The sequence below is a fragment of the Lontra canadensis genome, unplaced genomic scaffold (genome assembly GCF_010015895.1).
Source record: "Lontra canadensis isolate GAN:19392208 unplaced genomic scaffold, GSC_riverotter_1.0 scaffold1, whole genome shotgun sequence".
NCBI classification, from domain to species: domain Eukaryota; kingdom Metazoa; phylum Chordata; class Mammalia; order Carnivora; family Mustelidae; genus Lontra; species Lontra canadensis.
The window spans coordinates 65,036,230-65,049,685 of NW_022630995.1; positions in this window are offsets into that span (position 1 = coordinate 65,036,230).

Consider the following 13,456-nt stretch of genomic DNA (forward strand, 5'->3'; position numbering starts at 1 on the left):
CGCCGGGGAGGAGTCCGGGGCGGTGGCGCGAGGGGCGCGCGCACGGCGAGGGCGCCCCCTCCAGGGCCGATTGCAGTCTGCGGGACGGGGTTGAGTGCCGGCCGGCCTGGGCGGTGAGTTCCAGAAACCTGCTCTTTCTAAGACAAGAGCCTCCGAGCCTCCCCCGGGCACACGCGCACGCACACGCGGGCGCGCACACTCGCGCGCAGCACCGGTCGGCTCGGGGTCCGCGGCCTGATTGGAGAGCCAGCCACTCGCAGCCTGGCGGAGGACGCGACGCCGCCTGGGTGCGGAGGGGTCCTGCCGAGTGCGGGTCGGGCTCTGATCTCTGGTCCATCTCTGGTCGGTGTTAACGGGGCAGAACCACTCCCCTGCCCCCGGCCTCAGCTGCCTTCTCTGCCCACTTCCAGGCGCTGCTGGAGCATGAATCATGACGGCGGTGCCAGTGGAAGGCCTGGGCAGGCTCCCAGGCGCTGCATCCATGTTGGCAATTATTGAAGTTTAATTCTCGTGCTCCGGGGCCCTGCTTTTAAAGGGTGGGGGGATGTTCAAAATCACCGCCCCTGACAAACACCCAGAATGAATTTCCCGGATGACGGGCGGGTTTGCGTGGGTACCTCATTCCTGCGGGCTTAGGGGCAAGCTGTTGGGGTACCTCCCTTACCCTCGGCTTACCCCCAGCCTTGTGTCTCTCTGCATTCATTCAATGAATGCGCATTGCCATTTCCCGTCGCACCCGAGCGCTGGTTCCCACCTCCAGGCAGCTCAGGGTTGGTGGGAGACAGACCCTGGGGAGGAGATTGGAGATCCCAGGCCTGGCATTTCTTGCTAGGAGGAGGGGAGGGCCTTTCCTCCCAGCAGTCCAGAAAAGCGCGCAGGCAGGCCAGCAGCTCTCCCTGTAGCCTCAGATGGGAGGGTAGGGGTCATTCCCTGCGGCTGTGGGTCATGGGATGGGACGCCTGTGGGTTCTACGAAGGTGTCATGGGGAAGGATTGGAGCATCCCCCTTAGTGGTGTCTAGAAATGTGCGTGGCTTTGGGGCTGCTTCTCTTTTCTCTGAGCCCCAAGGCTCAAAGGGTCTTATGTAGGAGAGTGCTGGCATCTTAGCAGAGATGCCCACTGGGAGCCCCAGCATCCTCCTTAGCACCCTTACAGGGAGCAGGAGGGGTTAGGCTAGGGTGAGGCCAGCAATCAGAAATTCTAGAGGGTGGGACTGCCTGAGGAAGACCAGAGCCAGCCCTGGGTTTTTAGGCGCTTTTTGGCCGCAAATCCATGACTGCATGTGAGAGTCTCATGGCCCAGAGAAGGTAGGAAGCCAGTATCCCTGTGGAAGGTGGAAGGGCCCCCTGGTCTGGGAGGCCTGGAGCACCTTGCAGGGAGGTCCCGCACATGTTCGCAACCTCGGCAGTTGGCATGCACCTCTCCTTGTCTGTACCAGGCGTTTTGCCCTCTGGGATGGTGGGTGCCCCACACTGCCATGCTGAAGTGAATGCCCTCAGTGCCCTGGAGCTCATTCCTAGGCTGGGAGTGGAGTTGTCAAGGAAGGCTTCCTGGAGGAGGTGCCATCTGAGCTGCATTTGGAGAACAGAGGAAAAGTCATTAGGAAGTGAGAAGTCCCTGTGGATTGTGCTCCCTGGGATTAGGGAAGGGGCTTTGCCCTGGAGGAGCCAAAAAAAGGAAATGGGAGGGGTCAGATGTAGGTTAGGGGGAGCTCCCTCCCCAGCAGCTGACCAGTCACTTGGGCCTCCTGCAGACCCTGGGGGTTCTTATCTTGTGAGGAGCACTTTGGGGGATGCCTGGGGGTGTTGGGACACCCAGGGTCCTGGCTGCCCTAGACATCTCACACATTCATACTCAAGGGCAGCTGAGCACGAAGAATTTGGAGGAAAAAGGACACAGAGCACCTGGGGCCTGAAGCAGGCAGGACTTCCCACTGCCCAGGAAGTGGCTCTCCAGGCCAGGCTGGGGACATCAGGAGTGCCTGACCGGCCCAGTGACTCAGGCCCCTGGGGACGCCCAGCTGGCCTTTTGACCTCAGGACCGCCAGCAGCATCTCCCTGCATAACCCAGGAGGAGGCAGGAGAAGTGCCTCTCCTGTGGGTCAGGGCCTGGGGGAAGAGAGGAGAGCTGGGTCCCCTAAAGAATCCTCGGGGTTGAGAAGCCCTTGACTGGGCTTTGGGGCTGCACCGAACTGAGACCTGCCTGTGTGTGAGGGAGGGAGGCCCCAGGGACTGCGGCTGCTCAACCAGGAGCTGAAGAGGCCTCTTACCCCAGACATTGACAATAAGGCTTGACGAACGGCTCCTGATTATCCTGTAACAAGCAAAACAGCATGTGCCTGGAAGGCCGCCTGTCCCCGTGAGTCGCTGGTGGGCAGGCCTGGGCTTGGCAGCACCCGGAGGATGACAGAGAGGGTGTCGTAAGGATTCAGGCTGCGTTGGTAGAGGGGGTGGGGGTGAGGGCGCTGGGGAGAGCTGTGGGACCTCTTAGAAGGAAAATCACATAGCTGGGAAGCGTCTTGGGGCTGCCAAGGCCTAGTTGCCCTTCCTCCCACCCGTGATGAGTGGGACTGGAAGGGAAGGGTTGGTCCAGCCAGGGCCATTCAGCCATGGGACACTGGGTCCTAGGCCCTGGGTGCTGAGATGGAATCTGGGCTCACACCTGGCATGTCGTCCTCTTGTGCTCCACAAGCGGCCTCTGTCTTGGTGGATGGGAGCTTATCTCCCTGAACTGCTTCCCTGCACACGGGGTATGTGTGCGTACACACAGATGTGCACACGCATATCCATGTGTGAGTGCATACACACAATCACACGCACACATTTGTGGGCACGCCTACGCTGGTGTAACCACGTACACACCGACGCATATCCGTGCATGCTGCATATACATGCACACACACAGCTTTGTAAATTGTACAGGACATTCGTGTGCATAGCCATGTGCACACACACGCACATGAGTGCTTCCACAAGCAGGCATCCGTGAACACACTTGTGTATTCACATGCTGCGCACACACATTCGTGCACACATCCACACACGTGTTCGTAGACAAATATCCATACACCCACATAGAATGCACGTGTGTTCTATACACATGTGCATAAATGTGTGTGCACTTCATGTGTGCATATATATGTATTCCACCCACACATGTGCATATACGCACATGCACAGGGCTGCACACAGCCACTTGCATACACGCGTGCATTCGCATGGATCAACATAGGCGCATGCGCATGTGCTCATTTCCGCCCCCCAGGAGCTACGCATGCGCAGAGCTGCCTGGGGCCTTGCTCCCCCTCCCAGGCTGCGTGGAGGATGGATTTGGCAGCCCCATTGCGGGTAGCTCTTCCCGTTTTCGGGTTGGGTTCCGCAGCCTCAGCCTGCTCACGTCCACCCAACTCACTCAGATGGCTCTTCAGCCCACTCCCTCCAGGCGGCAAGCTCATTTGTCCCCGCCCGCCGTGGACTCAGGGCCTTGGCCGTGCTCTTCTCCAGGTTGGCAAACCTTGGTCTCGCTGTCTCCAGGGATCTTCCCTTCCTTCCGAATGCATTGCCCGAGATGCCCCAGCAGCCCTCCTCCATCTTTCAGGTTAGGAGTCCCTTCCGACGCTGGCCTCCTGTGTGCCCATCAGGGGCAGGACCCCTCGAACCCCGTCCCTCTCCACTGCGGGCTCCTGAGAGCAGGCGTGTCTCTCGCACTGCCCAGTGTGGGGCCCAGCTATGCTCACAGTAGGGGTCAATCAAAGCTGGCGCAGGAGTGGGGGGTGAAGGGTGAAGTCAGGAGTCTGGCGAAGGTCCTGACGTCCGTTGAGTTCCTTGGCCAGGCTGGACTCCTCCTGTGTGCTTGGCGCCAGAGGTGCCTGGGAGAACGCGGGGGGCCCTCGCGGGGGGGGGGGGGCTGATCCCCCGCCCCCCCACCCCAGGGGCTGCCAGTGCCAGACCCCTGGGACCCCCACCCAGCGGCCCTTTTCTGCCTCCTTTCTGTGGGGGTTTCTGATGCTGGATACAGATATGAGCTCCTGCTCTTCATCTCCTTGCTGCTCAGCCTCCCAGGGCCTCAGTTTTCCCATCTGTAAGGTGGGGGTATTGGACTGGATAGTTCCAAGGTCCGTGTCAGCTCTGCCCCCACTCAGCTGTGAGCTCCACGGCAGTGGGTGTTGCAGCTGGTCTCCTGTGTCTGCAGGGGGCCAGCACGGGAGGGAAGGGCCTAGAGGCAGGCAGAGGACCCCCTTCCACTTCTCTTATAGGTGTGGTCATAGTGGGAGACTGGCCTGGCTTCCTAGTCTCCAAACCAAGAGGATTTGTTTCCTCCTTCGAGCTGAGCTGAGGATTAACACACCCCCCTCAGGCCATGTTTATTTGAAATTTCATTTTTAAAGACAGGCAGGGAAAAATGAGGCTCGATTCTCTGCATGCCCCTCCCTGAAGAATTCCAGAACCGCTTTGTCTTGTTAGAACGTGGCCTGGTTCTGCTGGCCTGGGGCCTGGCTCTCCATGCACTAACCTGCAGACCAAATCCATTGCAATATTGATCACATTGATGGATTTGGCACAGCTGAGTTCTTAGAGCAGGCAGAAGTCCCCTCTGGAGGGAGACCTGCTCCAGGGACCATTTTTGATTTGCAATGAGTGTAATAGAGGAAAGCAGTGGGTCAGCACGTCTCCTTAAGCACTGTCTGTGTACCTCGCTGAGCACGGGGCCTGCTGGAGCTCAGGCTTGTCCCCATCCCTGCCCATCCTGGCTGCTGCAGCCCCCTCTCGTGGCTTCCTGCTCCCGGCCTGCCTCTGTGTCACACCCCTCCCTCCCCGCCTGGTTCCAGGATTAATGGGGTCCTCCCTGTTGGGCTTGCTGCTGCCCAAGTGCCTGAGCTTGGCATTCAAGGCCCTCCTCGGCCTGGCCTCCAGTCTGGACTCTACAGTTGGGCTTACCAGGTGTCCCCACATGACCTTGAGAAGCCACCCTTCCCTTCCAAGCCTCCCCAGCTTGTAGAAGGCAATAACAGGGATGTGCAGGCTCTGGGGAGCAATGTCTGTGGGGCTCTCTGAGCCCAGGGCCCATTCCCCACAGGGGTCAAGCCATGTCCGTGTCTCCCTGGGCCTGGAGCATCTGCTCTCCCCTCTCCTCATTGCACACCCGAACATCTGAGAGAACCACTCTCCCCAGCACCGGGCTCCTGGGGCCCACCCCCCTGCAGGACTGCTGTGAAAATTCCAGATCCAGAGCCCACCCTGGCTACCCTCCGGCCCTCAGCCACTATGCCTAGGCCCCCTGCCCATGGTAGGCTCCATCAGGGGGCGTCTCCCCCAGGCCGGGTCTGTCCTGAACAGTCCATGGGTGGTAGGCCCAGTTCACCCTCTTTGGGGGCCTTGCTGCGTATTTGCTGTGTGATGGTCCCATGCTGCAGGAGAGCACAGTGAAGCCCAGGGGCCCAGGAGGAAGTGGCTCCCCTCCATCCCACCATGATGCTGTGGGTACCCACTGGCTTTTGTCTGGCATCTGTCCCAGGAACTGGCTTCCGTGGGAGGGGTGGCCTCGGAAGGGCTTTCTTGGCAATGACCGCCAAGCCGAGACCTGAAAGTGGAGGCTTTGAGGCCTAGAGTGACCCTGTTCACGGGTCTGCCCGCCCACCAGGGGACCATCCCCTCTCCCCCTCCCTCAGGGGCAGATTTTAGGTCCAGCCCCTTACATCACCCCCAGAAGATTCGGCATCTGTCCAGCAGGTGTCTCCTGGGCACCTACTTCAAGCCAGGTGTGGATGGCACCTGTCAGCTATGGAGAGCATGGCGGTCCTCAGGCCCAGCACAGGGGACAAGGCACAGACAGTGACTACCTGTCAGGCACCAGAAGAGGGAAGAAATAAGTGGCAGGGCCTGAGGGGACTTCTGACCGCCTGGGGGCTCAGTGAGGACTTTCTGGAAGAAGTAGGGACTCAGCTGAGACTGGAGGATGAGAAGGTAGCAGCCTGTCCAACAAGAAAGTTGAGGAGTGCGTTCCAGGGAGGGGGGTGCATGGGCATGCAATGTACCCAGCCCCCAACACTCACTGCCTCCTGGCCCACAGAGCCCCCATTGACCCAAGCCCTGGAATGATCCCCTGTCCCTGATTGTGACTATGATGGAGAGTCATGGCCTTAGTTAGGCCCCTCATAAGTTGACTGTGAATTAATTAAAGGAGATTATCCTGGGTGGGCCTGACCTAATCGGGTGAGCCCTTTGAAAGTATCAGATATATTCTGCGGACCTCCGAGATAAAGCAGTTTCATGAGATAGGGGTCCAAAGATCTGATCTAAAAGGGTCTTTGGTGGCTGAGAGTGGTCCCTGGCAAACAGCAACTGGAAAACAGACCACAAGCTCTGGGAACCAGACTGTACCAACAGCCGTTTGCGCTTGGAGTGGCCACGTGCCTTGGAAAGCTCAGCCTCGGCTGACACCTTCATCTCAGCCTTCAGACCCCAAGCAGGGGACCTAGCCAACCTGCACTGAGACTCCCGGCCCCCAGAAACTGTGAAATAATAAACGTGTGTCACTTTCAGCCGGTCTGTTTGTGTAATTTCTTACACAGCCTTGATAGCTAATACACCCATGTACCCAGTTTGTTCTGGTGGAGGAATAGCAATGGGCCCAGGAAAGGGAGACACCGCCCCCTCCCCGGTCCCAGCTTTGAGGAAAGAGTCATGCCGTTAAGCCTATTACGATGGGGCCATCTCCCTTCCCCACTGTCTGGAGGAGAGGCTGCACGGCCAGTCCCAGCCAATATCGTCTCCATGATAATGAGCATGAAATGTACATGAAGGTCAACTGCCTTTCTTCTTGTTGGGTCACGCGGGTGCAAGGGTGCGAGGCCCAGAGCGGGCAGTTCTTGGGACCCGAGGAGCAGGACATGGGGATGGTGACCAGAGGGGGAGGAGCCAGGGTCCTTCGTGCTTTGTTCTGGAGTCTCCAAGCGTACCCACCCGTGGGCCACCCTAGGCCAAGCTTCCTATGGAGGGCATGCTAAGTGGCCTTGCTGTCTGAGCTCTTGGAGAGGAGGTTCTGGAGCTTGGGGCTGATCATGCCCACAGCCGCCTGCTGCTTCAAGCATCACTGTATCATCTGTTATAGACAAAATACACACCCCTCTGAGCCCTAACTGCCCCAGTGGGGACCTGCATGTGGTGTTCAGCCGAGGACCATGAGATGGGGTACTATCCCGGAGTGGATCCTAAATGGAGGAATGAGGACCCTGCCAAGTGAAGGAGAGAGACAAGAGCGTCAGAGTTAGAGCAGATGTGATACAGAAGTAGACGGCAGGTGATGGGGGGGAAGAGGCCACGAGCTCGGTCACCTTCTAGACCTCTCTAGAAGCTGGAAAAGAACCAAGAAACAGGTTCACCCCTGGAGCCTCAAGGAGGAACTAGCCCTGCCAACCCATTTTTAAACTTCGGCCTGCAGAACTAACTGTAAGATAAGGAGTGTGTGTCCTTATAAGCTACTGATTGTTGGTTCCAGCAACAAGAGGGAATGAATACAGAGCCCGTAGGTGTTTGGGGCATGAATGCACGAATGAACGATGTATGAGTGAGCGTGGCATCCCGTGGCTCGCCCAGGGCCCCCCCATCATGAAGCCTGTCTCTCCATTCCCTCTATCACTGTGGCCCCACGTAGAATTCGGGGAACAAGTCTGGAGGAAATGATTCATTAAACCAAAGCAAGTTCGCGCCACAATCTCTGACTCCGGTAGCAAGTACAAGGCTGCAGAGTGGGAGAGAGTTAAGGAATTTTTTTTTTTTTTTCATTTTGTTTGGCTTTGTTTTTCTCCAGCTTTTTCAGAAAATGCAGAGGAGCCCTTGATGTGTTTGGGAAAATAAGCGAAGATTGCTCACAGGCAGCCTTACCCTGTGAAGTTCCCCCAGCTTCCTACGACGACCCGGTTCCGAGTATTTCTGGAAGGCAGGGAGGCAGGCCCAGCAGCGTGTGCCCCTGGCAGGAGTGCTGGAATGTTTGTGTTGGAACCTGGACACCGTGAGCCCAGGCCGCAGGATCTGCTATGTTTCATTCTTGAGATTTCCCTTCCTAGAAGGTCTCTGATGGAAACCAGAAGTTTGTCTAAGGAGGAAAGGGGGTCGGCCTGGGATTTAGGATTGGGGGAACAGGGGACCTACGATGCTGCAGTAAACAAATCAGCCTGAAACAAGGCAGCCAGAACGGATGGGGGTGATCCCCACGCCCCCTCCCCGCCCCAAGTCCCAGCCAGACCTGACTGGTAGGACAGGATGCTGACATCCCATTGATCAGAACATGGTCACGTGGCCATACCTAGTGCAAGGGAGGCTGGGAAATGTAGTCTTTAACAGGACGGCCACATGCCCAGATAAATGCAGGGAGGGTTTCCAACCTGGGGCTGGGACCCCTTTGTTATGGGTGCCGTCCTGTGAATTGCAGCATGTCTGGTAGCATCCCTGGACTCTTCTGACTAATGCTAGAAGCACGCCCCTCCCCAGCCCTTAGCTATGATGACCAAAGTTGTCCTCAGATATTGCCGGGTGTCCCCTGGGGTCATCATCACTCAGCTGAGAACCACTGGACCAGATGGAGGTCCCAAAGTCCATTGTTCACAGGGCCGGTCCAGAGGAGCACTGGGGTGGGGCTGGGCTGGGGTGGGCCCATGGATGGGACAGGGGTAGGGGGAGGGCAGCTAGCCCTCGCCCCACCCTGCAAGGTCTCATACAGGAGCAGGACAAAGATCTGGATTTTCATGTGAAATATAGTAATTGCTTGTTGACAGCATCTAATTAAAACAGGAAAAAAGCTGTGTGGTTGCTACTGTTTGAATTGTATTCCCCAAAAGGTATGTCTATGTGCTCACCCCCCAGGGCCTGTGAGGGTGACCTTATTTGGAAATAGGGCCCTGGCAGACTTCCTCAGGTTCGCTGAGGTCATCCTCCACCGGGGTGGACCCTGATTCAATATGGCTGGTATCCTTGCAAGAAGAGACACGTGGAGAAGGACGTATGAAGACAGAAGCTAATGCCGTGCTCCAGTGCTGGACTGAGGCTCTGGGGCCCCCCACCCCAGCTTGGTGGGCCAGTCAGCAGGTCCTGAGCCCCATCTGGGGCTCACGGGGACAGTGAGACAACCCAGTAACAGACCTCCACAGTCTGAGACCGTAGCCCCCACAAAGCCTGGTCCAGAGCAGCACGCAGGAGTCCCCTCCTGGAAATGCCGGGTCCCCCTAGACCTTTGGTCTCTTCATCTAGCATATCAGAGAATCAGATTTGCTTGGGACAGGACAAGGCCTCCCTAAGTGTGTGGTGCCAAGTGAGGGTGCATGCCAGCGCATCATGGATGTCCCTGCCTGCGTTTACCAGGTGACCTTCGGTGTGCCTGTGTGGGGGCTGGGACCTGGGGATCCCTCAGTGGACAGGCGACTGAAACTGCCCAGGGTGCCAGAGCGCTGGCCAGTCTGGAGCTCAACGGGCACAGCGAGCCCACCTCTGCTCTGCTGGGGTCTGGGTGGGGTTGAGATTAAGGTTGGGGTCAGGATTTACTTGGGGTGGAGGGTCCGAGTGAGTGAGAGATCAATTGGATTTTAGTTGGGACTTGCGTTGGCTTTGTTTATAAACAGAATTTGTGTTGCAGTGAGCTGCGGTACACTTGGGGGTAGAGTCAATATTTGAGAAGTAGTTTGGATCAAGATTAGGTCTAGTGTCAATTTAATATTAGGATTTGGGTCAGAGTGGGGGTCAGAGTAGGGGTTGGGATGTGGTCAGGGTGGTTAGGGTCAGGGTCAGGGTTAGGGGTGGGGGGTAAAGGTGGGTCAGAGTGAGGTCAGGGTGATGGTGGGGAGGGGGTCAGGTTGGGGTCAGGATCAGGGCGGGGTGGGAAGGGGTTAGGTGGGTCAGCATGGGGTCAGGGCCTGGGTGGGGAAGGTTAAACCACTTGCTGTGCTGACCACTCCTGGTCACCTGTTTGTCTCCGTGCCCTCTCCTTCCAGCACCTAAACTGACTTTCACCTTCATCTGGTCCTCTGGAACCCTTGCCCAGGGCCCCATCCCAGCTCTAGGAGTCTTCATCAGGCAGGTGCTCTAAGTGAGCTTGGTTTATGAGCTTCTGTCCTGGAGGAGCCCTGGGGCACAGAGACTTGCTCAGAGTGGGAGTCATGACCAGAGGTCACGAGCAGAGAGCCTCAGTGCTGGGAGTGCGCTCAGACATCCTTACAGCGGTGTTGGGCGTTGCTGCCCTGGGACACCGTGCTGGACTGTCACAGAAGGTGTGTGTGGACAGGACTTGTTATGGTTCCGTGTCTGGGAAGGAGGAGTAACCAGAAGCCTCCTTGCAGACACTGTCTCAATCACAGCAGAAAAAGGACACGAATCCCAGGAGGAAGCAAAGACCTCCTTTTTCTCACCAAGGAAGCACACTTCCCAGTTCCAGAACAGCCCAGAATAACAGGAAGCCCCATGGCGGGGCGGGGGGGGGGGGGCTCCTGGGAGTCCGGCAGCCTTGCCCTTTGCTCCAGAACTTCGTGGATTAGGCAGCTGATGCTCAAGCTCTTTAAGAGGGAAACCAGGTGCATTTTGGAAACTGAAAGCATCATCCCTCAGCGTGGTTGCAGAGTGAGCTGGTGTCCAGGAGGGGGCGACATGCTGCGGCCCCGCCCCTGCAGACTGGTCCCCAGGGCTGCAAGCCCAGGTGGGAGGAGAAACACTGGGTCCCAAGCTGCACACCTGGGCGTCACCCTCCTCCCCCAATGATGGCCTGGCCAGTGGTTCCCACCCTCACCCTGCACTGGTGGCCGGTGAGAGCGGCCCAGAGCCACACCGGCTAGGCTTCCCCTCCAGCCTCCCTGATGGTCCATAGGGATCCTGTTCGTATCAGCTCAGCTGCCTCTACCAGGAAACCCTCCTGGAAGAAACCGAAGGCTGCCAAGATCCCTTCATGGGGATGGAGCCTCATCCCTCATTCTCCTGAGTACCCGTCCATGAGCTTAGGGTTCTTCCGGGCAGAGATCAAAGATTTCACCTGCAGCCTCCCAGGCTCAGCCTCCGGTGGAACCCTTCAGATGGACCAAGAGAAATGCAGTGAGCGAGTGATGAGAAAGTCAGCAAGGAGCCCCAGGAGCCCCGGGGGGGAAGGACCCTACCCTATGCTCAGGTTTCCAGACCCAGTGCTGCCCCAGCTGCCCCATCGCTGGTCTCCCTGTGGGGTACTGCCGCCCTCCCTCTGCACACACAGCCACCTCCTCCCAATGACCCCTGCTCCTGACCCTGCACTCGTCTAGGCCAGGGAAGCTTCCAGCAAAATACAAGGGCTGTGATGTGGCCACAAAGGGCGCTTCCAGGCTTCCCAGTGACAGGGGGCCAGCTCTCACCCTTCCCCATCAGCCACACTGCACCTACTGTGAACGCCCCACTGTACGGGCCCCTGTGAGGATTCGCTGAGACCAAGGAGGTGAACCCCAGCCACCAGAGTCCCCGCTCAGATCCTGAGCCTGTTCCAACAGCTCTTCATTGTCCCTTTAGCTCCGTTGGAAATTCTGCAGAGACGCATTCCCCCATGGAGGGTTCCGTGGGCACCGCTGCCTCCTGGCCTCGAGCCTCATGCCATCTAAGCAAACACGGTCCACACGCTGGACTCTAGGAGGAAGGCCAGAGCCCCTTGGATCCAGGATTGGGGCCGCTTTCTCCCCACATCTGCACTCCAGTTGGTGGAGAATTTGGGTTTACCGCCCAGCCCTTGGTGCCTGCTTCTAGCTGCCCCAGGCTTCGTCTGCAACCATGCTGAGCCCTATGGCCAGAGCACCCCCGCCACTCCCGAGGTTTCCGGGAGAGGTTGCATCTCTCATTCCCCGAGGGACAGAGGCCCCGGTGTCTCCAGGTCCAGGGCAGACTTAGGTCAAGAGCCAGAAGTTCTGTGGGCCACTCAGCACACTTCTGTCTTCTCTGCTCTGCCCTCCAGCTCCCCTGGCGCACACCATTCCCGGCGGGTCTCTGGTTGGATGCTGCCAAAGGCAAGTACACAGGCGGGATTTACAGGTCAGAGGGGCGCGACCCATCCCTGTTCCTTGGACACAGGTGGGCAGACCCATGGGCTTGTTCAGATCCAATGCTTCCCTAGGCCCGCGTTCTTGGGGATGACCCCGTGCTTTCCCCGCAGCCTCCTGAACCTGACCATCACGTTCTTGGCAACTTTCCCTGAACATCAAAGGCACACAGAGCATTCTAGAGTCAGCTGGGAGATAAGCAGAGAGTCTGAAACCAGCCAGCCTGAGAAGCAAGGGCAGGTCAAGGAGAAAGGTCAGAACAGGAGTGGGTGGCATGCTCCAGGGTCTTTCAACTAGCTCCCAGGGAAGAGTCAGGGTGAGGCAGGCGCCACCTACACCCATGCAGCACAGCTCTAGAGGACAGCCGGGGCCATGGCCACAGGGTGCCTGGTCTCCGGACCCCACACTGCCAGCATGTGATACACAGGGTGCCCAGGGAAACCAGCCACGGGGAAAGGGAGGCAGCACGGAGCAGGCCCTAGGTCCTGGTGACAGCATGCCAGGCTGGGGCTCAGCCACATGGGGGGGGCCCACAGGGCCCCCTCTGTCTGCTGTCTCCAGTGGGAAGTTCACAGGGACCGGCCTGCGGGGTGCGGGCGCTCACATCGGTGCCAGGGTGCCTGCTGGCCTTGAAAACCTGAGCCCTTGTCTAATTAAGCTATTAGGAGTGGGTATCCATGGAAACCACTGAACTGGCATTTTCAACACAGATGAATATTTATTCAATTAACAGGGCAGGGAGCTGGGGAACCTTGGCATCCTGCTGGGACCGTTGTGCAGGGTCCTGGGGGAGTCAGGTTTTGGAGGACCCACTGAGGCCCCAACCTTTCACCTGCATGATCTCATATTCACAGACCCCCCACCCACCCAGAGGTGGTCCCTCTCACCCCCCCTGTATGGGAGAAACGACGGTGCAGAGCAATGCAGGCACCCGATCAGAGCCAGAGGCTTACGGGAACCCCAGAGGGTCTGGCCGGACCTGCCGGCTCCTACTCCAGCCCGAACCCTAGCGGGAGGCAGGGTCACAGCCTTCTGAATCCTGGATACCCTGGCGTTACATCCGTGGCCGTGCTGCCCACGGCTCCAGATGGTTTTGCCTCCACGTGATGCCTATGGGACCGTGAGCGGTCATCTGAACTGCCCGTGCCCTCGTGGGTCATCTGTGACTGGGTCTGGTCACAGTCCCTCAGTCCCTCCCAGCCACAGACCATTCTGAAGCTGGATGCCCAAGATCAAGGTGTCCGCGTGCTGAGGTCACATGACGTGAGGACCCTCTTCCAGGTTCTAGCATCTTCTCGCTGAGTCTGCCCCAGACTGGAGGGCTGGGGGCTCTCAGGGGCTCTTTCACAAGGCCCTGGCCCCATTCCTGGGGGTCCACCTCAGAACACAAGCCCCTCCTGGAGGCCCACCTCTTCCCACCATCACA